The sequence below is a fragment of the Procambarus clarkii genome, chromosome 25, assembly GCF_040958095.1.
Source record: "Procambarus clarkii isolate CNS0578487 chromosome 25, FALCON_Pclarkii_2.0, whole genome shotgun sequence".
In the NCBI taxonomy this organism is placed as follows: Eukaryota; Metazoa; Arthropoda; class Malacostraca; order Decapoda; family Cambaridae; genus Procambarus; species Procambarus clarkii.
Window position 1 is genome coordinate 16287595 of NC_091174.1, and position 27194 is coordinate 16314788.

General features: G+C 46.5%; 1 protein-coding gene across 1 annotated transcript in view; it reads left to right on the forward strand.

Annotated features, from left to right (window-relative positions):
- LOC123756339 (uncharacterized) overlaps positions 1 to 27194 on the forward strand; it is a 1167846-nt gene that overhangs the window by 878289 nt on the left and 262363 nt on the right. The gene's annotated exons all lie outside the window — the stretch shown is intronic.

Below are 27194 nucleotides of genomic sequence, written 5' to 3' on the forward strand. Positions count from 1 at the left end.
CATGATTGTTGAGAGATGTACAGGTTTCGTAAGTGGATGCGTTAAGGCTTGATTAATTCAGATGAATGTTTGATTAATCCATATCAATGTTTGATTAATCCATATCAATGCTTGATTAATCCAGATCAATGCTTGATCAATCCAGATCAATGTTTAATTACTCCAGATCAATGGTTAATTCAGATCAATGCTTGATATAATCCAGATCCAAGACGGGCTAAAACGTGTTCAGTTTTCTTCGTATACGAACGAGTTGTGTTCTCTGCCACATTATTATCACTTATTCTCTAGTCATTCATTCTCTAAATGAAATTTAAACACACTGTAATTGTCTTAAAATATTTGATATAAAATTAAAAGTTAAAAAGATTCTTGGTTCACGTTTTCTGTGGGTCCGTGTTAAGGACGTCCAGTGTTGCCAGGGGCTGTTGACAGCCGGCCAATCATAATTACAGGCTGATGGAGGGAGAGTTCCTGTTGGTCCACACACCTAAAAGTCTGGAACAATAGAATTTTTTTTCAAGTAGAATTTCTTTCTTTCACGATAATTCAACCCACAAATGAGACAAACAAATTAAGCCAAATTGTGTCAAATTGATTTTGTATAATTGAAATTGATGACGGTAATATCAACAAAAAAGATAATAAATAGTTACTGACTTCGGACATTAGTTGACATTCTCATTTGTGCCATCCTGAGACTAGGAGAGATGAGAGATGTTTCCATATATATATAGTTTAGCCTTTCTTGTGTGTAATTTAATTGGGAAATTATATAAAAAGATCTGTGTGTGTGTGTGTGTGTGTGTGTGTGTGTGTGTGTGAGTGAGTGAGTGAGTGAGTGAGTGAGTGAGTGAGTGAGTGAGTGAGTGAGAGAGAGAGAGAGAGAGAGAGAGAGAGAGAGAGAGAGAGAGAGAGAGAGAGAGAGAGAGAGCGTGTGTATTTGTGTGTACTTATCTGTAAGTATGAAAGTTGAATTTCAGCTCTTGGTTCCCTCATCTCGAGGGTTAATGGATAGGTCTTCACGTTGGCGAGTTCCTAGAGTTCTGGTCCATTTAGAATTATGCCCGTAACACAGCTACGATCACTGATTTGTCACTGTGGATCTTGCAACAATGATCACTGGTCTGTCAATGTAGATATTGCAACAATGATCAATGGTCTGTCAATGTCGATCTTGAAGCTTTGATCAAGGATCTGCGAACCTTCACATTTTGTGTGTAACTTCCCTAGTGAGCATGTCTTGTATAGTTTTAAAAAAATGTTGTCTGCTCAGAAACCAAAAAGCAAAACCGATTATGATGCTGTGAATTCCATCCAGAGACGCTCAGGATGGGAGATTGATCCCGTCTGAGAACATGGTTCAAGGATCCGACTCATGCATCTTGGATACTGAGTAAAACATGCTTAAAGATACAGTGTAGCCACTGAAACTTTAACGTGATCAGTTTCTAGTGCAATGTTTCTTAATGCCAGAAGATCAACCTATAGAATCCATTCATTCCTAAAGATGGTTTACGCATCTATGAGTCTGGTTCGCCGGTGGATCGAGATAATTCCGTTCCGGAAAACCCTCATGGTATACTAACAAAGGGAAAATTGTCCTTGGACCTAATGCAGCTCTGGGTAGCTCGAGCAGAACGCCTACACTGCCATCTAGCTAAGCATTTCGTAGTGGGATAGTAGCTATCCCATCCAGGCTGGATCTATCGTAGTGAGACGGTACCTATCCAGTCCACGCAATTCATCTGCATGCTGAACAGAAGTGTAAACAGATGTGGACTAAGTGCATGTTGTCCCTGACAGAGAATCCTGCTCGAGCTGTCAGATCTGACAGAGAATCCTGCTCGAGCTGTCAGATCTGACAGAGAATCCGGCTCGAGCTGGCAGATCTGACAGAGAATCCGGCTCGAGCTGGCAGATCTGCAGTTAAGCTTACTAACCGCCGCATCGCCCAGGCATTTAAGTTCTATTAGATTTTCCCCATTTCGTTTTAGTGCCTCATTCGTTGGAGGAGTTTCACGTGTATCCGGTTTTCAGTGGAGCGCATAACAGTCTACGGCTGGTTTATGTGGTGTACAGTCTACGGCCGGTTTACGAGGTGTACAGTCTACGGCTGGTTTATGTGGTGTACAGTCTACGGCTGGTTTATGTGGTGTACAGTCTACGGCCGGTTTACGAGGTGTACAGTCTACGGCCGGTTTACGAGGTGTACAGTCTACGGCCGGTTTACGAGGTGTACAGTCTACGGCCGGTTTACGAGGTGTACAGTCTACGGCCGGTTTACGAGGTGTACAGTCTACGGCCGGTTTACGAGGTGTACAGTCTACGGCCGGTTTACGAGGTGTACAGTCTACGGCCGGTTTACGAGGTGTACAGTCTACGGCCGGCTTATGTGGTGTACAGTTGCTTGGAGTGTTTTATATTTTGGAGTTTGCTATATAAATACTTACTGTAGGACCAGCATGGGTAACAGACCCATAAACTATTACCCAGTCTAAATATACAGAGTATCGACTGCGATACCTTGCCTACACTCAGACCCAGACCTCGCCTTACAGCAGCGAATAACGACATCACTAACTGCTTCACCCAACACACCGCCTTACCCAGTGTTTAATTGGCATCCATTCCAATTATTCCCCTATTTTTTTGTACCTGTGTGATTACTCCACCTTTCCCTCCCAAACAACTTCAGCGCTTTCACTTGTGTATTTTAAGGGCTACATAGCCTTCCCGGCTTGGTGCCTTCTTTGACAATTACTTGTGTATTTTAAGGGCTATATAGCCTTCCCGGCTTGGTGCCTTCTTTGACAATTACTTGTGTATTTTAAGGGCTACATAGCCTCCCGGCTTGGTGCCTTCTTTGACAATTACTTGTGTATTTTAAAATAAATTTGCACCTTGCATATTCATTCCTTCCTTGACGATGCTCCGGAGTGAAACGAAACGTTGGAGACAAATATATACCCTTCAATAATAGTTTCATTACCATGAATTTCGGTAATTTAATCGCTCATCTAAATCCGGAGAGTAAGAAAATAGTTAAACGCATAGAAAGCTTACACTAGTAGATCAACAACGCCAGCAATGCGGTCATATTTAACCAAATATGCTTAATATATGGTTAGATTCCTTATTATTAAAAGTTTATGCAGCTGTTATGTTATGAGAAGACATACATGTTGCCCTCGACCTTATCACTGCTCCCAATTGGTTACAGGTTCGATTCCAGGGCAATACGAGACGTTGGGGCTCGGTGGTACAGTTGAGTTTGTTTTCGACTTACAATCGGGAATCCAGGATTCGAATCGCAGGCAGGAAAGAAATTACTGGGCACCTTTTCTATTCACTTAAATGCCTCTATTCACCTAGCAGTAAAAAGGTACCCGCGGAGTCATTCAGCTGTTGTAGCTCGCATTACTAAGTTTTAGTAAATCTTAAGTTATAAGGATCTCAATAAGACTAAGAGGGTGCCTGTCCCCGTCAAAGGAAAACCAATATCGGTGTGAATAAAGGCCACAAAGGCCATAAAGGCCACAAAGGCCATAAAGGCCATAAAGGCCACAAAGGCCACATATCGTTCTCTAGTACGTAATATTATGGAACTCTCAGTTTAATCACGTCCCTTATAACTTCATTCAAATGTGTTCCTTCAGCCGTAATCAATTTGTTCCAATTAAAGCTATCGAAAATTACAACTATAAATTACTGCCCCTGGACAATTTTCAGCACAAATACGCTTTTGAGCGACAGTTATATTGTGAACTTTGCGGGCTCACCATAGCCCGTGCTACTTGGAACTTTTTGTTCCAGGTAGCGAATCTTTAACAACAAGTTATATTGACGGTTGACCGATATCCCGGCAAATATTTGACAACGGCGACAGATCCGGAATGCTGGCAGGTTGAGCGCTTCCTCTCGAGGGAGGCCAATAGGTCTTGTTATCCAGAAACAACAGTGATATCTTCTTCAACAACAGCGGCACCATCACTACCACCACAACAGCTGCACCGTCGCTACCACCACAACAGCTGTACCGTCGCTACCACCACAACAGCTGTACCGTCGCTACCACCACAACAGCTGTACCGTCGCTACCACCACAACAGCTACACCATCACTACCACCACAACAGCTGTACCGTCGCTACCACCACAACAACTACACCATCACTACCACCACAACAGCTGTACCGTCGCTACCACCACAACAGCTGTACCATCACTACCACCACAACAGCTGTACCGTCGCTACCACCACAACAGCTGTACCGTCGCTACCACCACAACAGCTGTACCGTCGCTACCACCACAACAACTACACCATCACTACCACCACAACAGCTGTACCGTCGCTACCACCACAACAGCTGTACCGTCGCTACCACCACAACAACTACACCATCACTACCACCACAACAGCTGTACCGTCGCTACCACCACAACAGCTGTACCATCACTACCACCACAACAGCTACACCATCACTACCACCACAACAGCTGTACCGTCGCTACCACCACAACAGCTGCACCATCACTACCACCACAACAGCTGTACCGTCGCTACCACCACAACAGCTGCACAATCGCTACCACCACAACAGCTGTACCGTCGCTACCACCACAACAGCTGTACCGTCGCTACCACCACAACAGCTGCACCATCACTACCACCACAACAGCTGTACCGTCGCTACCACCACAACAGCTGCACCATCACTACCACCACAACAGCTGCACCATCACTACCACCACAACAGCTGTACCGTCGCTACCACCACAACAGCTGCACAATCGCTACCACCACAACAGCTGTACCATCACTACCACCACAACAGCTGTACCGTCGCTACCACCACAACAGCTGTACCATCACTACCACCACAACAGCTGTACCGTCGCTACCACCACAACAGCTGCACCATCACTACCACCACAACAGCTGTACCGTCGCTACCACCACAACAGCTGCACCATCACTACCACCACAACAGCTACACCATCACTACCACCACAACAGCTGTACCGTCGCTACCACCACAACAGCTGTACCGTCGCTACCACCACAACAGCTGCACCGTCGCTACCACCACAACAGCTGCACCATCACTACCACCACAACAGCTGCACCATCACTACCACCACAACAGCTGTACCGTCGCTACCACCACAACAGCTCCACCATCACTACCACCACAACAGCTGCACCATCACTACCACCACAACAGCTGTATCGTCACTACCACCACAACAGCTGTACCGTCGCTACCACCACAACAGCTGCACCGTCGCTACCACCACAACAGCTGCACTGTCACTACCACCACAACAGCTGCACCGTCACTACCACCACAACAGCTGTACCGTCGCTACCACCACAACAGCTGCACCGTCGCTACCACCACAACAGCTGCACCATCACTACCACCACAACAGCTGCACCATCACTACCACCACAACAGCTGTACCGTCGCTACCACCACAACAGCTGCACAATCGCTACCACCACAACAGCTGCACCATCACTACCACCACAACAGCTGCACCATCACTACCACCACAACAGCTGCACCATCACTACCACCACAACAGCTGCACCATCATTACCACCACAACAGCTGCACCATCACTACCATCACAACAGCTGCACCATCACTACCACCACAACAGCTGCACCATCACTACCACCACAACAGCTGCACCATCACTACCACCACAACAGCTGCACCATCACTACCACCACAACAGCTGCACCATCACTACCACCACAACAACTGTACCATCACTATCACCAAACGCCTGGTTGACCAGTCCAGCAACGAGGAGGCGTGGTCGATGATCGGGCCGCGGGGTCGCTAAGCCCCGAAATCGCCTCAAGGTAACCTTAAGGAGTTACCATATACTTGTCAAAATTAGTAGACGAGGCAAAGGTGTAAAAACAAACAACGGCAGAAAATTACAAAAGGATCTTGACAAACTTCAGAAGTAGGAAAACAAATGGTTGTTAGAATTCAATCACATCAAGTGTAAGATAATGAAGAGGAGAACGGGTGAAAGGAGACCAGGAGTTAACTACACAATAAGACGAAGGTGACGATAGAAATCATGAAGATAAAAAGATTTAGGAGTGGATATAATTCCAAAACTAACACCTGAGCCACACATGAAGAAGATAGCATCGGCAGCATATGAGACGCTGGCAAATATATGAACATCATTTACAATCCAAGCCGAGGCTCCTTCAAGGCAACCTGCACAACATTCGTCAGACCAAAACTGGAATATGCAGCACCGGTTTGGAATCAACACCTGTTGAAGCAAAAACTAAAATGGAAAAACTATTAGGGTTCGCATCAAAATTGGTGCCAGAGCTAAGACGGTTGAGCCATAGGACAGTCTACTTGTAATATATCTTACTGAACTACATCTCACAACCCAAGGGGCTATAAGAGACAAAGGAGATATGATCACAACATACAAGATACTGAAGGAAATAGACAAAGTGGACAAGCACAACCTCTTTAAAGTGAGAGAAATAAGAACAAGAGACAAGTGGAAGCTGCAAACGCAAATGAGTGGAAGAAATGCAAGGAAATACTAGTACTCAGTCAGGTGGTAAAAAACGAAATGCACCTAAAAAAGAAGTTGTTAAAGCCACCTCTACACTCAACTTTAACATCAGATTGGATAAAAAAATTGAACGACAGAATAGTTCAATTAAAACGCAAAAGTAACAACAGGGCTATTAGCAATGGCACAGACGACCACATCTCAGTTCCTCGTGGTCACTGATAGGTAAGTTCAGATAGGTTATTACCACCACAGCCTCACACTGCACCACCACCACCACAGCCTCACACTGCACCACCACCACCACAACAGGCTCACACTGCACCACCACCACCACAACAGCCTCACACTGCACCACCACCACCACAACAGCCTCACACTGCACCACCACCACCACCACAGCCTCACACTGCACCACCACCACCACCACAGCCTCACACTGCACCACCACCACCACCACCACAGCCTCACACTGCACCACCACCACCACCACCACAGCCTCACACTGCACCACCACCACCACCACAGCCTCACACTGCATCACCACCACCACCACCACAGCCTCACACTGCACCACCACCACCACCACCACAGCCTCACACTGCACCACCACCACCACCACCACCACAGCCTCACACTGCACCACCACCACCACCACCACAGCCTCACACTGCACCACCACCACCACCACCACAGCCTCACACTGCACCACCACCACCACCACCACAGCCTCACACTGCACCACCACCACCACCACCACCACAGCCTCACACTGCACCACCACCACCACCACCACAGCCTCACACTGCACCACCACCACCACCACCTCAGCCTCACACTGCATCACCACCACCACCACCACCACCACAGCCTCACACTGCATCACCACCACCACCACAGCCTCACACTGCACCACCACCACCACCACCACAGCCTCACACTGCACCACCACCACCACCACAGCCTCACACTGCACCACCACCACCACCACAGCCTCACACTGCACCACCACCACCACCACCACAGCCTCACACTGCACCACCACCACCACAGCCTCACACTGCACCACCACCACCACAGCCTCACACTGCACCACCACCACCACCACCACAGCCTCACACTGCATCACCACCACCACCACCACAGCCTCACACTGCATCACCACCACCACCACCACAGCCTCACACTGCACCACCACCACCACCACCACCACCACAGCCTCACACTGCATCACCACCACCACCACAGCCTCACACTGCACCACCACCACCACCACAGCCTCACACTGCACCACCACCACCACCACCACAGCCTCACACTGCACCACCACCACCACCACCACCACAGCCTCACACTGCACCACCACCACCACCACCACAGCCTCACACTGCACCACCACCACCACAGCCTCACACTGCACCACCACCACCACCACCACAGCCTCACACTGCACCACCACCACCACCACCACAGCCTCACACTGCACCACCACCACAGCCCCACACTGCACCACCACCACCACCACAGCCTCACACTGCACCACCACCACCACCACCACAGCCTCACACTGCACCACCACCACCACCACCACAGCCTCACACTGCACCACCACCACAGCCTCACACTGCACCACCACCACCACAGCCTCACACTGCACCACCACCACCACCACCACAGCCTCACACTGCACCACCACCACCACCACAGCCTCACACTGCACCACCACCACCACCACCACAGCCTCACACTGCACCACCACCACCACCACCACAGCCTCACACTGCACCACCACCACAGCCTCACACTGCACCACCACCACCACCACAGCCTCACACTGCACCACCACCACCACCACCACAGCCTCACACTGCACCACCACCACCACCACCACAGCCTCACACTGCACCACCACCACAGCCTCACACTGCACCACCACCACCACAGCCTCACACTGCACCACCACCACCACAGCCTCACACTGCACCACCACCACCACCACAGCCTCACACTGCACCACCACCACCACAGCCTCACACTGCACCACCACCACCACCACAGCCTCACACTGCACCACCACCACCACCACCACCACAGCCTCACACTGCACCACCACCACAGCCTCACACTGCACCACCACCTCAGCCTCACACTGCACCACCACCACAGCCTCACACTGCACCACCACCACCACCACCACAGCCTCACACTGCACCACCACCACAGCCTCACACTGCACAACCACCACCACCACCACAGCCTCACACTGCACCACCACCACAGCCTCACACTGCACCACCACCACAGCCTCACACTGCACCACCACCACCACCACCACAGCCTCACACTGCACCACCACCACCACCACAGCCTCACACTGCACCACCACCACCACCACCACCACCACCACAGCCTCACACTGCACCACCACCACCACCACAGCCTCACACTGCACCACCACCACCACCACCACCACCACCACAGCCTCACACTGCACCACCACCACAGCCTCACACTGCACCACCACCACCACCACCACCACCACAGCCTCACACTGCACCACCACCACAGCCTCACACTGCACCACCACCACCACCACCACCACCACAGCCTCACACTGCACCACCACCACCACCACCACAGCCTCACACTGCACCACCATCACCACAGCCTCACACTGCACCACCACCACCACCACCACAGCCTCACACTGCACCACCACCACCACAGCCTCACACTGCACCACCACCACCACCACAGCCTCACACTGCACCACCACCACCACCACAGCCTCACACTGCACCACCACCACCACCACAGCCTCACACTGCACCACCACCACCACAGCCTCACACTGCACCACCACCACCACAGCCTCACACTGCACCACCACAGCCTCACACTGCACCACCACCACCACCACAGCCTCACACTGCACCACCACCACCACAGCCTCACACTGCACCACCACCACCACAGCCTCACACTGCACCACCACCACCACAGCCTCACACTGCACCACCACCAACCAGCCTCACACTGCACCACCACCACCACCACAGCCTCACACTGCACCACCACCACCACAGCCTCACACTGCACCACCACCACCACCACAGCCTCACACTGCACCACCACCACCACAGCCTCACACTGCACCACCACCACCACAGCCTCACACTGCACCACCACCACCACAGCCTCACACTGCACCACCACCAACCAGCCTCACTCTGCCCCACCACCACCACCACAGCCTCACACTGCACCACCACCACCACAGCCTCACACTGCACCACCACCACCACAGCCTCACACTGCACCACCACCACCACCACCACAGCCTCACACTGCACCACCACAGCCTCACACTGCACCACCGGTATATATTGTATCCGCTACTCTCCTCAACTTCATATTTGTTCCAATCCTCAAAACTCAGTGGAAAAAAGCATTTTGTGCAGCTCTAATTTAATATTAATTGAATATTGAACTCCCCAATACTAGAAATGGAATTTTGAAACTGTTTAATAATTTGAATGGCCCTTTGTACTTATTTCAATATAAATATACTATTGGGGTACCCAGCGTGACGCGGGTCCGTCTGCCTGACTCCCCCCCCCCTCTCTCTTTATATACTACTTTATATATACTTTATGTATATATATCTACCTATATATCTCTACCTATGTCTGTCTATCTAGCTATGCCTTAGTTCCACCCTCCCCCCAATTAAAGACACTGAAAGAAATATATGGGTTTCAGCTGTTTTTATTCATTTCTCTTCTCTTCCTTTTTCCTTTTCAGTTACTTTTCTGTTACAACTCCACGTTAATCACACGACATATTTCACATACTGCTTCATGACAGACTCCATGGGTTGGCCTAGGGGTGGTTATAATTACTAATATTTCTAGAAGCATTTAATTTAAGACCTTCCCCGACCAGCCACAAGTGTCCGTCCCGTAACCCCAGACCATTGCTGACACCAGTTTGTGTGGGCCTTCCCCCAAGCGTCTGGCCTTTGGACAAACGAACAGACATACACTCTTATAAATACATATGTACTAGGTGCGGGTACCCGGTGGTGCCCGGGGTAGCGTCTCTGCTGCCCCACCCTACCCCACCCCATTACACCCCTTCCCTTTTCCCCTCTCTCTGCTTTTCCCTCTTCCTTCCCTTTCCGTTAATCCCCTCGCCCCCTTCCTCTTGGTCACCCCTTCGTCTCTCCACCCCTTCTCCCTCATTCTGCCCTCTTTCCCCACCTTTCCCGAGAAAGTTTATTAGGAAGCACTAAAACTACTGTATCGTTCTCAGAGAATATATTATTACAATCACTAAAAACTTTCGGGAAATCATATCAAATATTTCACACTTGACTCAATGAAAATTGCTTGAGAGTGTCTGTAAATGCTATTTTATTTTGTAAAAAGTTTTTTTATTTAGGCCTACACTGATCAGCCTATGTTCGGACCGCACCCCAGCCTATTCCCCCTGCAAATTTGGGTGAGGTTAGCTTCAAGCGTCTAACCTCCAATTTTGGACATACAGACAGACATCCCCTCTTATTGTATTGGTATACCTCAAGGTATACCTGGACCTGTCTCTCTCGCTCTCTTTTGTTTGTATTAGATGCATTAATTTTTGACTGCAAAAATTCCTAACATATTTTGAAGCCGAATACAGTTTCAATTGAGTTTACCCTCGTAAACTGGGTCTCTTTCCTTGATGTGTGGGTTTATTGTTCTATTTGCCTGCAATGTCTTTAATTAATGATCTCGTGTTTCAAGAGGTCGTCTGTGCTTACTCATATCATAAAAATTACTCTCCCAAGGTCAAATTTATCTCCTTTTTTCTACCCTGTAATACGAGCCATTTAATTTACTTCCCGTTTTAATTCTATCTTTATCATTAATGTTTATTTAATTAGATTAATGCTTCAAGTTTTCGTTTTGCGTTGTACGATAATGTCATTTAATTATAGAACCCTTTTTCGTACCATTTGCTTCTGTCAATATATTAGGATTTTTTTTATATAAATACTAGATTGTGTATCTGTCAGGTTCTGAGTTTATTCTGGTGGCGAGGTCGTCTCCTCACACCCTTCCTCCCGCTCGCTCTCTCTCTCTCTCTCTCTCTCTCCACAATCTGTAAAAGCCGTGATGAGGATTCCAACCTATGCTCTGAGTACTCCCAAGCACATGCCTTAGATAACTAGGCCGCGACATGGTCAAAAGGATTGCAACCTGGGATTCTACTGAATCCACGAGGGATTCCTGAGGCTGCTTCTGAAGCCGAAAGAAGGTTTCACACAATCCCCACATGCACTCTGGATGTGTCGTCCAGGAATTCTAACTCTGACTCTTCCTCTTTCAGTACACAGAGGAGATTCTCGGCTGTGCGGATTTTCTCATTATTATCTCACGTTAATGTTATTTCTCTGTGTATAATCTTCATTAATTACTGTCTTCATCTCTGCAAACATCTTCACTCAATCTACATTCCCCCTACCCCCCCACACTCCCCATCTTCCACTCCACATACCTTCCCCATGTTCCCCAACACACCTCCACATCCCCTGTAAACACTCCCTGTTTCCTCCAACATACATTGGCCGTCTCCTCCCAGTACTCATCGCCTCCCTCTCTGCTCACACATGACGTTCCGCACGTGTCCTATTGCCCTGTCCACACAAGCTCTTCCTCAGTCTCCTGCCTGCACTTTCCGCTCCTCCTCTCTCCCTCTCTCCACATGCCCACCCTCTCTCTGTCATTCTTTGTTACACACTCTCCCTCTCCACGTCAATGTAACCCACCTAATGCACCCCTGTGTGGAACTCTCTAATCCGAACATCTGCTTTGAACCTCAATATCTTAATTCATTATCATTTAAACTAATAATTAAGTCTATGGAATAGGCGCGGAAAATTTCATATCTACAGACTTAATGAAAGTGGGACATTGGGTCCGCGCACCCTTCATGGGGATAGTGGAACAACCCAGCCCCCACTCTGACACCACTGATGAAGGGAAGGGAATTATCAAGGGAAAAGCACCAAGTCATTACGACTATATAGCACTTGGAAGTGGTCAGGAAAAGGATTTGGGATGGGACGTCGGGAAGGAATGGTGCCCAACCACTTGGACAGTCGGGGATTGAACGCCGACCTGCAAGAAACGAGACCGTCGCTCTACCGTCCAGCCCAATTGGTTGGACTGATGAAATAACGTTAATTCTGTAAAGAGTAGGAAGGCTTTCCCCCCCATCATCTCACCCTCAGCCCTTGTACAGATATTATCCTTTATACAAGTTCCACTGCCCAACTTAACGATTTCCGGTCGATCGAACTCTGTAGTGTCCATGTGGTACCAATATGTTTTCTGTCTCTGTCCCTGAAGCTCATCGGGCAAAATAACTATGATTCTCTGTCCTTTCAAATATTTTTTTTTAGTGTATTTTTGAGCTCAAGTGTTTTGTGACCTGTTGCACGCACGCGCGCGCGCGCACATACACACACACACACACACACACACATACACATACACACACACACACACACACGGGACGCTGGTAGCTGAGTGGATAGCACGCGGGACTTGTAATCCTGTGGCCCGGGTTCGATTCCCGGCGCCGGCGAGTAGCAATGGGCAGAGTAACATTCATGAAGATCTCTTTGTAAGGCCGCAATATTATTTTTACTTTCTAATTTAAATAAATCTTAATAATAGCAGCAAATTTGATGATGTGGTTTATAATATTATCATTTATGTCATTGATGTACAAGATAAAATAGGTTGGCCCCAAGATGGAACCCTGAGGTACCCCACTCACCACATTTCTCCGGTCAGATTCATCTCCGTTTTAAACGACAATAGGCTTTCTTTGTTTTAAACCATTGTATTACCCAGTCTTGTGTTCTACGATTTATCCCACATGCGTGTGGCAAGTATCCTTGCCAGTCTCTCATGCGGTGGCTTATCAGAAGCTTTAGTGAAGGTCATGTCTAATGAATCTGCTGGAAGTCTTTTGTCTGAGTAGCTGCTTGCCGTTTCCAAAAATGTGAAAAGGTTTTTAAGGTAGAATTAATTTTTAACAAAACCAGGTTGCGTTGATTTTACTACAGTGTGCACAGTAACCTGGTGAATAATTCCCCCCCGCCTAAGGATTATTTCAATGATTTTGCTGATATGCGAGGTCAGGTTCATCTGTCGGCATTTTTTAGCCGAGTTCCTTCTGTTTTGTTTTCTATATAGGGGGTGATATTTGTATACATCCTATCTAAGAAAATTATTCCTTGGTCCAGAGATTTTCTTAAAAGGAGTTAGACATAAATCATCTACTAGTTCCTCTACGACTTTTGATTAAATTGCATCCACACCTGCAGCTTTTGAATCTTTTAGTTTGCCAATAATTAGGAAGAACATTGGCAAACTAAAAGATTCAAAAGCCCCAGGTGTGGACACAATTTAATAAAAAATCGTAGAGGAACTTGAAGATATATTATGTCTAACTCCTTTTTAACCACTTGGACTGGACGGTAGAGCGACGGTCTAGAAAGTCTATAGAGTAATCATCCAGGACCTTCATATGACTTTCTATAATTGTAATTCATATTAAAATATTGGGATCACACGAAGCAGCGAGCTTTTCCGTTACATGTATTTGATCGATCATGCCATCTACTGATGTTAGCACAAGATCTTTAATGGTGCCACATGCTGTATGAGTAAAGAGTACTGTACCAGGTCAAGAAAGTGTTTTCCCTTCACTTGTGATGGTAGATTCACCCAGTCTAATGTCTCATGGTGTAAGTCCCCCATTATAAGGTCTTAGGATTCCGCAGCAGCATTGATCACATTATAGGCAAAATCCAAATTTCTTTAATTTGCAAAATGAAATATCATATGATGCGAGCCTAATTTAACCAGGATAAACCGTAAGTCAACAAAACACTGATGTTTTTGTTAATTAGGAGCGACGATGATCGTAGGATCCGATGTGTCCCTACAAGCCATTGGTAAAGGGTTAACCTGTTAATATATATTTACATTCACAACGTTTTATAAACGGGTCAGACAAAAGATAGCGTGGGACATTTTTCATTCATAACTTCAAATTGCCATGAATTAGTATTAATTTTTTTTTACGGCTGGAAACTCTTTTGCGAGACCACAAAATGAATCGCTCAAATTCACAGAAATATTCATAGCATCAGCGCCCCCACACAAGTCACCTTCAGTCTACCGTACTGTGAAAACAATACTTCACCCCAAAGAAAATGCAATGTTTTTCGGAGTAACTAATAGAACTTCAAAAGATCACGTTTCTTTCATGGCACCTCTCTGCATTTTGACGATATTATTTTACATTTGGTTCTGGTCTTTTTGTTGGTTACAAAAAAATTGGTACATTTTTGTGCTCGTACTTTTGTTACTGCTGAACGTAAGTTTTCATGTTAAAGCGTTATATATTTATTATTAATTTAAAATATTTAGTTACATGTGGTTTCCAGATGTCGCGGCATACTGAAGACACCTTATGAATTGCAAGTACAATACGCAAAAAAATAATTTTACATTCATTACTTTTATAGCATGAGGCTTTATGGGTCAGCGTCTTCTAGATGGCTGTTATAATTATCCTACCTCAACAGTCCCCATTGTGCAGTGGCTACCCCCATGGCGCTTCGCGAGCGCTTTGGCCTGAGTTCTTAGCCTGGCCAAGAAGGATTGACCGAGCTGTAACTTAACTGTAATTCCTTAACTGTAACCTCTGTTCACTCAGCAGTGAATGGGTACCTGGTTGTTAAACGATTTGGCGGGTCGTATTCCGGGTAATATTAGGATTAAGGACCTGCCCGAAACGCTATGCGTGCTGGTGGCTGTACAAGAATGTAAGAACTCTCTCTCTCATATATATATACATATATATACATTATATATATATATATATATATATATATATATATATATATATATATATATATATATATAACACCCCAGAAGTAACTCGAACCCGGACCACCAGGAGCACATTGCAACTGGTGTACACGGTGCCTTAAACCACTCGACCATCAGTGACCATACAAAAAGGGGTTATAGCCGAGGCTATTTGAACCATGAATAATTTGAATTATTATCTCTCTCTCATCCTTGCTCTACATTTATCATTCTGAAAAAGAAAGTTTTTCATTACAGTATGAACTAACATCGCTCTACATATTTCTCTCCGTGAAAGTATTTTGTCTCCCAGACTATTTCACAACGATTGTTCCCCAGTCTCCTCTCCTTTCAATATAATAACTAATCTCTCCCTGTCTAACGTGTGTATTCGGTTCAACTACTGTAAATTGCCCATCAATACCCGGCAAAAATCAGCTATCAGAACTTTAACAAACTCTGTCTTCCGACAACACATAGCTCCTCTGTTCCTACACATGCTGAACCTCAGGATAAGTATTTGGGATGGGACAAATTCTCTTGTGCTATTTACCATGTACAAAACCTTGTTCCTAGGCACTTGACCTGAGCTGAAACTCCTTGTTAGATGTAACAGAACCCACGAGGCCTTCACCAGACATAAAAATATATCTTTGATATCTCTAGAGTAAGACTAAATCTATGCAAACACTCCATGCAAATAAAAGGAACCAGTCTATGGAACTCCCTTCCTAATGAATTTGAAAAAAATGTCCGTACGCCTTATACAAAAATAAAACCAAAAAGTACCTAATTATCTTCTTATAGTTTCCTACCTTGTGCTTCAAACTCACATTGTAGGTAAGTACATTGTAGGTAAGTACTGTGCTTAACCCCCCCCCCCTCCCCATCCCCATATTAGTTCCCAAGTATTTAGCAACATGTATAATTAGTTCAATTTCTTTTAATATAGTTATTAAGTAGAAATCAATTGCTGCTACAATGTATCATCTCATAACTTTTAATTTTATATGTTAGATTAAGGACCTGCCCGAAACACTATGCGTGTTAGTGGCTTTGCAAGAATGTAAGAACACCAATGTTTTGTACTCTCATAATCCAATAAACCTTCATGTATATAAATAAAATGACGCTTCTAAGCGTCAGAACATTAATAAAAAAAAAATGAATTTTGGAGAATTGATATTTTCATTACCACCGACAGGGAAGAAAAACATAAGAAATATTGAAAAAAATTCGTGTTATAACTATTAATCTTACTTTTTCGGTCTTATTCAACAACATATAAATAAATAAATAAACGATTGAAATCTCTAATGATTATGAGAAATGTAGGGTTGTAAAAAAAGGAAAACAAAACAAAAACAACATTTATCTGATTGCAGCTAAATTCAGGTAACAACAAATTTCCGGAATCAATTTGTACTTTCTGGAAGTTATGATTATCAGGAATATAATTCCAAGAAGATAATGAAAAAATGTTCGAAACAAGATCCACAGTGTACTAAGAATTATATCTTGAAGTGTAACTCTCAAAGTTTGCACCACCTGCTGATGTTGACTTGATTAAATGCAAAACTCTGTAAGCAAAAACGATTCACATACTTCGCGTCATTATTTAACCGAATATCAAAACAAGTTCCATGGCTAACCAACACCCGGCAACACCCGTGATGCTTTTTAGCCGCAGTTTTTCCATCAAATCCAGCACATGCAGAGATCACGCTAAGCTCACACGTATGTAAAAAAAAAAAAAAAGCTTGAATAGTCCTCAAACTAAAATCATTATAAACTCTATGACCTTAGTAGGATTCGAACCTGCGATGCGAGGGAATCGTCAGGAAAAAGCGCCAAGCCATTACGACTATGTACCACTTGGAAGGAGTCAGGATAAGGATTTGGGATGGGACTTTGGAGTCGAAATCTGACCTCGCAGATTCGAATCCTGGCGAGATCATTTAGCTGATAATGGTTTACAGCTTATGAAACGTTCAAGCTTTATTGCATACTTGAGAGCCCAGCACAATCTCGATTTGATGAAAACTTTGTCCAAAAAAGCATCACAAGTGTTGAAATATTTTGGGTTATCTACATTGAGTATTTAAAAAAAGTTATGGAAGACACATCTTGATACAAGTAATCATTAGCTTCTTTTAGTGTGAACGATCACAAACTAATAATTATTAACTACTCCATTATATAATAATTCGCTATGAATATTATTTCTTTGTTTTCTCATAAAATAAATACTTACTACAAGTTACGTACACACACACACAGACTGAGATTTCTACGGCTCAGGGCTGTGTACTGTGTATTAACTTATTAACTTAATTAGCGTTTACCTAAAACAACGAGTGCTAAGAAGGTCACTTGGCCTGAATGGGGATTGTTTAGGAAGATCGACGTTCTTAAACAGTTTGATGAATCATAACGTAACCGCCAAGAAGGAGATAAGACAAGATTTAATAAGTATTTACATCTTATCGATAAATATTGATGAATCAGCAACGTAGCAGACAGCCTGGGAGGAGGATATCAACGTCACCAGACGGCCTGGGAGGAGGATATCAACGTCACAGACGGCCTGGGAGGAGGATATCAACGTCACAGACGGCCTGGGAGGAGGATATCAACGTCACAGACGGCCTGGGATTAGATTATCAACGTCACAGACGGCCTGGGAGGAGGATATCAACAATGTCACAGACAGCATGGCAGGAGGATATCAACAACGTTACAGACGGCCTGGGAAAGGATAACAACAACATTATATCTCCAGACATCGCTGCTTTTGCTTCACAAAGCTTCTTATATCCCCTTGCTGCATCTATATTTACTTGACTATATAATTTCAGCAATATTTATAGAAAATAACTAATTATCAAAAGAAGGCGCCAAGATATGGAAAATACATTTTAATTTCCAGTTTGGCGAGTTTCACTTGTATGTCAAAAGATCCAGTCAGGCCTGAGTCGAATTTCCACAACCCAGAGAACAAACTGACTCAGACTTGGAAGATTACCTTACATCAGAAACCGACCTCATTCTAGAACAAAATACAGACATATCTGCGCGTTTTCTTGTATTAACGCGAACGAGTATGGGTATATATACCGGTGCCTTTTACGGTGGGAGGAGGGGAGGATGTGAGGGCTGAAGTGGGTATAAAAGACCCAGTGATGAGTAGAGGTGCCATAGGCACAGAACACCGTATGAACATTAGACGTCTCTTATTAATTAAAAACTTTAAATTATTAGGTACTTTAAAAAATTCCTGTAAAACGAGCCTGACAAACCTTTGGTGTAGTGAACATCAGCCTTTTGGATAGTTATCACTAGACAAGTCTGGCCCCTAGGCCGGGTGTGTGTACTCGCCTAATTGTATTCGCCTAATTGTGCTTGCGGGGGTTGAACTCTGGCTCTTTGGTCCCGCCTCTCAACTGTCAGTCAACTGATGTACAAATTCCTGAGCCTATTGGGCACTATCATGTCTACATTTGAAACTGTGTATGGAGTCAGCCTCCACCACATCACTGCCTAATACATTCCATCTGTTAACTACTGACACTGAAAAAACTTCTTTCTAACGTCCCTGTGACTCATTTGGGTACTCAGTTTCCACCTGTGTCCCCTTGTTCGCGTACCACCCGAGTTAAACAGTTTATCTTTATCTACCCTGTCAATTCCTCTGAGACTTTTGTAGGTAGTGATCATGTCTCCCCTTACTCTTCTGTCTTCTTGTGTCGTGAAGTGCATTTCTCGCAGCCTTTCTTCGTAACTTATGCCGCCTAATTCTGGGACTAGCATAGTGGCATATCTCTGAACTTTTTCAAGCTTCGATTGTGCTTAACAAGGTACGGGCTCCATGCTGGGGCCGCATACTCCAGGATTGGTCTTACATATGTGGTATACAAGATTCTGAAGGATTCCTTACACAGGTTCCTGAAGGCAGTTCTGATGTTAGCCAGCCTCGCATTCACCGCAGATGTTATTCTTTTGATGTGGTCTTCAGGAGACAGAGTTAGTGTGATATTAACTCTTAGATCCTTCTCTCTGTCCGTTTCATTAAGTACTTCATCTCCCATTCTGTATCCTGTGTCTGGCCTTCTGTTTCCACTGCCTAGTTTCATTACCTTACATTTACTCGGGTTGAACTTTAGTAGCCATTTGTTGGACCATTCATGCAGTCTGTCTAGGTCATCTTGTAGTCTCATACTGTCTTCCTCCATCTTAATCCTCCTCATAATTTTTGCATCATCAGTAAACAGTGGGAGGAATGATTATATACCATCTGGAAGATCATTTACATATATAAGTAAGTAATTATCAAAAGAAGGCACCAAACCGGGAAGGCTATGTAGCACCATCAAATGCGCGGGATAATCAGAGGGCACCAAATATCACCAAAGATGCCAATACGAGAACATAAACACACAAGGCGAACGATATCAAAAGTATCCGAGTCACCAGGAATACTATCCAGGGACAAGCGACCGCGAGGGACAGTCGGAAAACAAGACAAACGCTCGTCCCGGAAGTCAGGACATTCAACAAGGACATGCACGACCGTAAGAGGGACAATGCAATTAGGACAATAAGGAGCAGGGCGGCGCTCCATCAAGTGACCATGAGTTACGCGAGTATGGCTAATATGCAACCTCGCAGGAGCCGTTTTCCATCGCCGGTTACAGTGGTAGGAGGATGTGTCCACGAGGACACACAACTCTTAAGAGTGCGCAGTTCATTACCAGTAACAGACGACTAATAAGCCTGCTAACGGGTAAGGATGGAGGAATGGATAACCGGGTAAAAGTCAGAATAAGGAATTCCTTTATGAGATGGGACAAGAGTGGACAGCTTCCCAGGCAGCAGCATCCGCACGCTCATTTAAAGAGACACCAATATGGCTGGGAACCCAACAAAACTCAACTGACTTAAATTTACTGTGAACAAGAAACAGCCAATGCTGGATCTCGACAACCACTGGATGAACCGGATTAAAGGACCTGAGAGCCATGAGGGCACTATGAGAGTCAACAACAACTACAAAGGAAGATTAACAACGAGAAAGCAGGAGACGAAGAGCATAGAGAATAGCGTAAAGTTCCGCTGTGAAGATGCTAGTCTCCAGAGGTAAGCGACACATATATGTGCAATCAGGAAAAACAACAGAGTAGCCTACACCGTCTGCAGACTTAGACCCATCGGTGAAGACGGAAACGGAGCGGGAGTGAGAAGAAAAGTGCTCAAGGAAAAGGCGTTTTAGAGCAGTAGGGGGGAGGGGGTTAAACGAATCAAGTGATGTGGGTCAAGGATGTAAAAAACTGCGGAAGGGGGACTCTCCACAGGGGCAAAGAAGGAACAACACGAGGAGAAATATTAGAAATACGAACGGAAAGAGAATCCTATAAGCGAGATAACCGGACAGAAAGAGGGAGGTGGTGAAGAGGAACAGGAACCGCAGGAGGGGTAAAAGTTAAAGCACGGCAGAGGCGAGAGGAAGGATGTTGCAAGGACCGCGCAAGATAACAAAGACAGTAGCGATCACGGTGGTCCTGGAAAGACAGGTAACCAGTGTCAACATACAAGCTGAGGACGGGAGTGAAACGAAAGGCACCAGAATTGAGGCGCAACCAAAGCATCCAACCCGTTCTCGCAAATTCGTAAAGTCAATATTGATTTATTAACTACGTGCATAGGTGATATACTAAACATAATAGATACCCTTAAAAAGATCCATAGAAAACACCGACCTTCCCTAACCTTGTTAGTATCTTAAGATAAGCATCTTATTGCTTCGTAATTACAATTATTACTTAACCTATACCTATCATAGGTTAGGTAATAATTGTAATTACGAAGCAATAAGATGCTTATCTTAACATACTAAGTAGGTTAGGTAAGGTCGGTGTTTTCTATGAATCTTTTTAAGGGTATCTATTATGTTAAGTATGTCACCTATGCACATATTTAATAAGTCAATATTGACTTATTAAATTTGCGAGAACGGGTTGAAGCATCATGATGGCAAAGAGTAGAAGGAGAAGCAGATGATTAAGCAGGGCAACCATAATCGAGCATAGACAGGACGAGAGATGAATGTAAAGCAAGGAGAGTGCGCCTATCCGCACCCTAAGAAATATGGGACAATACCCGAAGGAGGGTAAGGGCCTTAGAGCATTCAACACGGAGGTAAGTGATATGGGGCGACCAAGACAAACGAGTGTCAAAAATCAACCCCAAACGCTTAGCGGAATCCTTGTACACAATGGGGGGTGACCATAAAGCGACAAAGAAGGACGTAGAACGACACGCTTCCGAGTAAAAGTCATAGCACAAGTCTTAGATGTAGAGAACCTGAAGCCACGATCGGCGGTCCAAGACGACACGGCATCAATCGCAAGTTGAAGCCAGTGTTGAAGGAGAGGCGAATCATTACCCTGACAGCAAAGGGTAATATCGTCGACATAAAAGCGGAGAAGACGCCTGAAGGAAGAGAGGAAAGAAAACCATTGAGGGCAACCAGAAAAAGGGTAGTGCTCAGAACACTACCCTGGGGCACACCTTCGTATTGCTGAAAAGAGGCAGAGAGAGCGGTACCAAGGCGCACCCGAAAGGAACGAAGAGAGAGGAAGCTGTGGAGAAAGAAAGGGAGACGACCACGAAGGCCAAAAGAACGAAGCTGGGATAGAATATGATATCGCCAAGTGGTGTCGTAAGCCTTTTCCAGGTCAAAAAGGACTGCAACAACGGAGGTCTTCGCAGCAAAAGCAGTACGAATATGGACCTCCAAGTTCACCAAGACATCTGTTGTGCTGCAGCTCTTGCGGAAACCAAATTGAGAAGGAGAGAGGTGGTGATGGTGTTCTAAGAACCACATCAGACGAACGTTAACCATACGTTCAAAGAGTTTGCAGACAACTTGTAAGGGCAATAGGGCGAAAATCCTTAGGGGATGTGTCCAGAGATCCTGGTTTGCGAACAGGGAGGACAACGGCATCGAGCCAGTCTTCAGGGACTGGCAACGACTCCCAGATCCGATTATACAGACTCAGTAAATACTGAGATGTGCAAGAAGGGAGATGGCGAAGCATCTCATAATGAATGCCGTCGGAGCCCGCCGCCGTAGAACCGCAGAGGGCCAGGGCAGACCGAAATTCAGAGAGAGAAGGGGTCATTATAGGGAAGGCGAAGATGAGTACAGAAATCCAAAAGGGTAAGATTCAAGGACAGGATTACGAAGAAGGAAAGATAGGGGAAGATGAAAACCAGAGCTAACAGAAGAAAAGTGGGAACCCAGTTCGGTAGCGACTTGCAACTGGTCCACCACAAGGGTACCATGGAGGTGACCGGTGAGACATCGAGAATGAACTTACCCGCTATTTTGCAGATACGCTTCGATACGATCTGCGGTAGAGGAGTTTTGGACATAAGTGTGGAGACATAAGATGCCAAACAATTACGTTTAGCCATACAGATGGTCCTACGGGCCACCTCACTCGCCTTCCGAAATAAAAGAAAAGAATCGGCAGTCTGCCAGCAGCGGTCTCTCTTCCAGGCTGCACACTTACAGCGGACAGCCCAAACACAGTCTGTATTTCACCAGGGAACTCACTTATGCGTGCCCCGAGAGGAAGAGCAAGGAATAGAGCAGAGGGCAGCGTTGAAGACAGTCATGAAAAAGGAGGAGAGAGCGAGGGAGAGGCAGAAGGGTCAGAGGTCAGAGAAAGCAGCACTGAGGGTAAATAGGTTCCTTTCTGCCTTAGCAAACTGCCACCTAGGGAAGGAGAGGGGAGGGTGAAAAGAGAAAAAGGGAGCATGGATGGGGAAATGGTCACTGCCATGGAGGTCATCAAGAACCCACCATGTGAATTCTTAGTAAAGAGAAGACGAGCAAAGAGAAAGATCAAGACAGGAAAGGGTGAGAGTCCGAGAGTCCATATGCGTGGGCTCACCAGAATTCATTAGAGTCAGGGAAGGAGAGAGAATGAACGTCTCAAGAAAGCGACCCCAGGTGTTCGTCAGAACATCACCCCAAAGGGAATGACGACAATTGAAATCACCTAACAGGAGCACAGGCTCCAGCATGCAGTCCAGTAGGTGTGTCAGATCAGGAAGAGAAAGCGGGACATTCGGGGGGGGGGGGGGGGGAAATAAAGGGAACAATCTGTGTACCATTTCCTCACAAAGATACGAGCAGCAGAAGAATGTAGAGGCGAAGGAAAAAGTAAGGGGACAGAGGGAACATCCGAGCGAATCAAGAGAGCAGAAGAGTTAGGAGCCCCAGCAACAGCAGGGGGGGGGAGAGAAAGGAATAGCCACGAAGGTGACCAGGACGAGCACCAAGTAACGGCTCCTGGAGACAGACACAAAGGGGCAAAAACTTCGAAATCAGAAGCTGGAGTTTGAGGAAATTGGCATAATAATACAAACGTACCATTGAAGAATAGACATCGGCAAGAAGAGAAAGGACAGCAACAGAGAACAACTAAGAAACAAAAACGAAAAGGGAACACAACACGTTAAAGAAGTGCAGGATCAGGGTCAGCGAAGTCAGGGTTAGGGGGCATGGGTAAACTGAGTAAAGAAGGAGTGAAGGTAGCTAGAGGACCAACCAGGGGCAGACGAGCAGGGACCGGAGGAGGAAGAGGGGGGATAACTGAGGGTCAAGGACAGCAGCAGGAGGAACAGAAACAAGAGGATGGACTTCAGCATGGGCACCAATCGAGAGGGAAGCAAGGGCCAAAGAGACTCCATAGCAGGAACAGGGGGTGGAACCACTGAAACGGGAGGGGATGGAGCGAGAGTGTTAGAAGTAGGGGGCGAGGAAGAAAGCGAAGCCTTTTTACCCGCCTGGGAGGAGGAAGGAGAGGAGCCAGGCTTATGCTTCTGACTCAAAGATACAGGTATCCCAGCAACTACATACTGGGCAACGAATTCCAGCGTCTCAACAGAAGAAGCTGAACGAGAGCATACACGACAGCCGTTGGGAGAACCTGGACATTAGCCCTTACCGACAGGCGGCGTGGAGAGCCAATAGACAGAGGAGAAGGATGGGAAGGAGGATTGGAGGGAGACGAAGAAGAAGACACAGAGACATGACAGACCGGGCAGAAAGAAGGGGGACTCCCAGACAGAGGACCAGGAGGGGGGACCCTTCGGGACAGAACTCAATAGAATTGATGAGGGAGCAGTGGGCATATCAGGGTCCAAGGCCTGGAAACGGTTTCGAGTCTGAGGAAGGTGGGAAGGAGAAGGAGAGTAAGACCGCAACACGCGAGCATGAGAGACGTTAGCATAAGGTGGGAGCCGGCGAACCTGACACCTCGCCTCAGGAAAAGATAAATGCTCCCGATGCTTCAAGTTGAGGACGGCTGCCTCAAGCTTGTAATGTATACACGCACAGGAGAAGGTAGGGTGGGCCTCACCGCAATTGAGGCAGCGAGCCTGGGTAGAAGTACACTCCGACTTGGAGTGACCTCCGCCTTCACACAAAGGACAGAGAGAGAGAGTTCCAGAGCAGCGGAGGACACTATGCCCAAACCTCCAGCACTTATTACAGAGCCGAGGAGAGGGAATGTACTCCTGGATGGAACACCTGGCACCAGCAAAAATGACAGACAGCAGAAGGGTCCTACCATCAAAGGTAATTTTCACAACCCGAAGGGGTTGACGACGACGACCACGAGGGGAACGAGTTAACGAGTCTACCTGGAGGACAGAATGACCATGGGCATCGAGGATATGACGAATATCCTCGTGGCAGTCCTGGAGATTCCGAACACCGGTAGCAACATGGGGTGGGAGGAGAATAGTGCCAACACTGGCATTCAACCGAGCGTTCTTGGAGAGACTAACAGGGGTCTCGCCAAGGCAGAACAAGGCGGCCAAGTGCGAGGCTGCATCCTGAGAAGGAGCAGCAACGACACATGCACCGAGACAGGTGGGGTGGAAAGTAACAGAGGCATCTACGGAATCAACAAGGTGCCTATGAAGGGAGAAATTACAAGGAGGCACAGAATCAAGAGGGAGGAGGTCAAAGTATATGGCCCACGAAGCGTGACCAAACAAGGCCTGATACGCATCAGCATGGGAAGGAATTGAGGGAGTGCAGCCGTGTCAAGGACGGCATTGAGAACCCCCAGAGAGAGGGGTTAAAAGGCGCAGTAGTCAACTAGAGACTGACCCGTGCCAGGAGACGAGGTGGTCACCACTGGGGGCTTGGGGGCTCGACCCAACCACAGAGGAAGGAGGGGAGCCGAGGGGAGTAGTCAGGAGGGACAAAGGAGGACCAAGGTCGGGGCCCAACGCAGCGGGGGCTACAAAGCCCGGTCTTTCAATAGAATCGGGGGCTTTGTCGCCCACCCCACGAGCCTGAGAGGGTACAAGAGGAACATTCATCAACATTAATATGAAAAGAAACACTTTCATTCACGAATGTGCCCTCACACCCACCATGGAGCCACAATTAGAGGCAGGACACCCAACAAGAAGCTATCGCCGATCAAGCATGGGCCCCCTAGGGATGCGTCGTGAGTATACGCCCCACAATCGCCACCTTAAGAACCGTCAGTCCGTCGAGATCGAGTTCAGTGACGAAATGAGGATTGACAATAAAAGGTTTCCCTTGCTCGAGACGTTGGGTACAACAGTTCTACGGGTGCAAGAATATGTCTCCTCAAACACCCGGCCATCAAAACAAAAGAATGATCAAAACAGGCACAAGGTCAGCAGGAAATGAAACGAGAAAGGAGAAGAGGGGGGGGGGGAGAAAAACGAAACAAAAGGAAAAGGAAAAGGCATCCAGCAAAATTAGTGAGGACAGCACCAGGAGCACAAGGCTACAAAAGGACAGGGGGACTGCCCCAAGGAGCATCACACTCTGGCAGCCGCCCACCAAGCCCCCTCACGGCAGCAACGAGCTGGACAGGGAGGGGGTTATATATATAAAACAGTATGGGTCCAAGGGCTGAACCCGTCGGGACCCCACTGGTGATGTCTCGCCAATCTGATACCCCGCCCCGCACAGTGACTCACTGCCTTCTGTTACTTAGGTACTCCCTTATCCAATGGAGTACCTTCCCTTTCACTATTGCCTGTATCTCCAGATTTTGCACTAGTCTCTGGTGTGGCACTGTGTTGAAGGCTTCTTGGCAATCCAAAAATATGCAGTCTGCCCACCCCTCTCTTTCTTGCCCGATTCTTTTTACCTGATCGTAGAATTCAATTAATCCTGTGAGGCATGACTTGCCATCCCTGAATCCATGTTGGTGTTGTGACACAAAGTTCCTTCGCTCCAGATGTTCGACTAGCTTTTTTCGCACAATTTTCTCCATTAGCTTGCATAGTATGCAAGTTAGGGACACTGGCCTGTAGTTCAGTGCCTCCTGTCTATCCCCCTTCTTGTATATCGGGAATACATTTGCCACCTTCCAAATTTCTGGCAGTTCACCTGTTACCAGTGATTTGTTATACACCATGGAGAGTGGCAGGCAGTGCTTCTGCTCCTTTAGTATCCATGGTGATATTCCATCTGGGCCTATAACCTTTGTCACATCCAACTCTAGCAAAAGCTTCCTTACATCTCCACTGGAAATCTCAAATTCCTCTAGTGGTGCCTGGTTAATTATGCCTTCTCTTATCTCTGGAACTTCTCCTTGCTCTATTGTGAAGACTTCCTGGA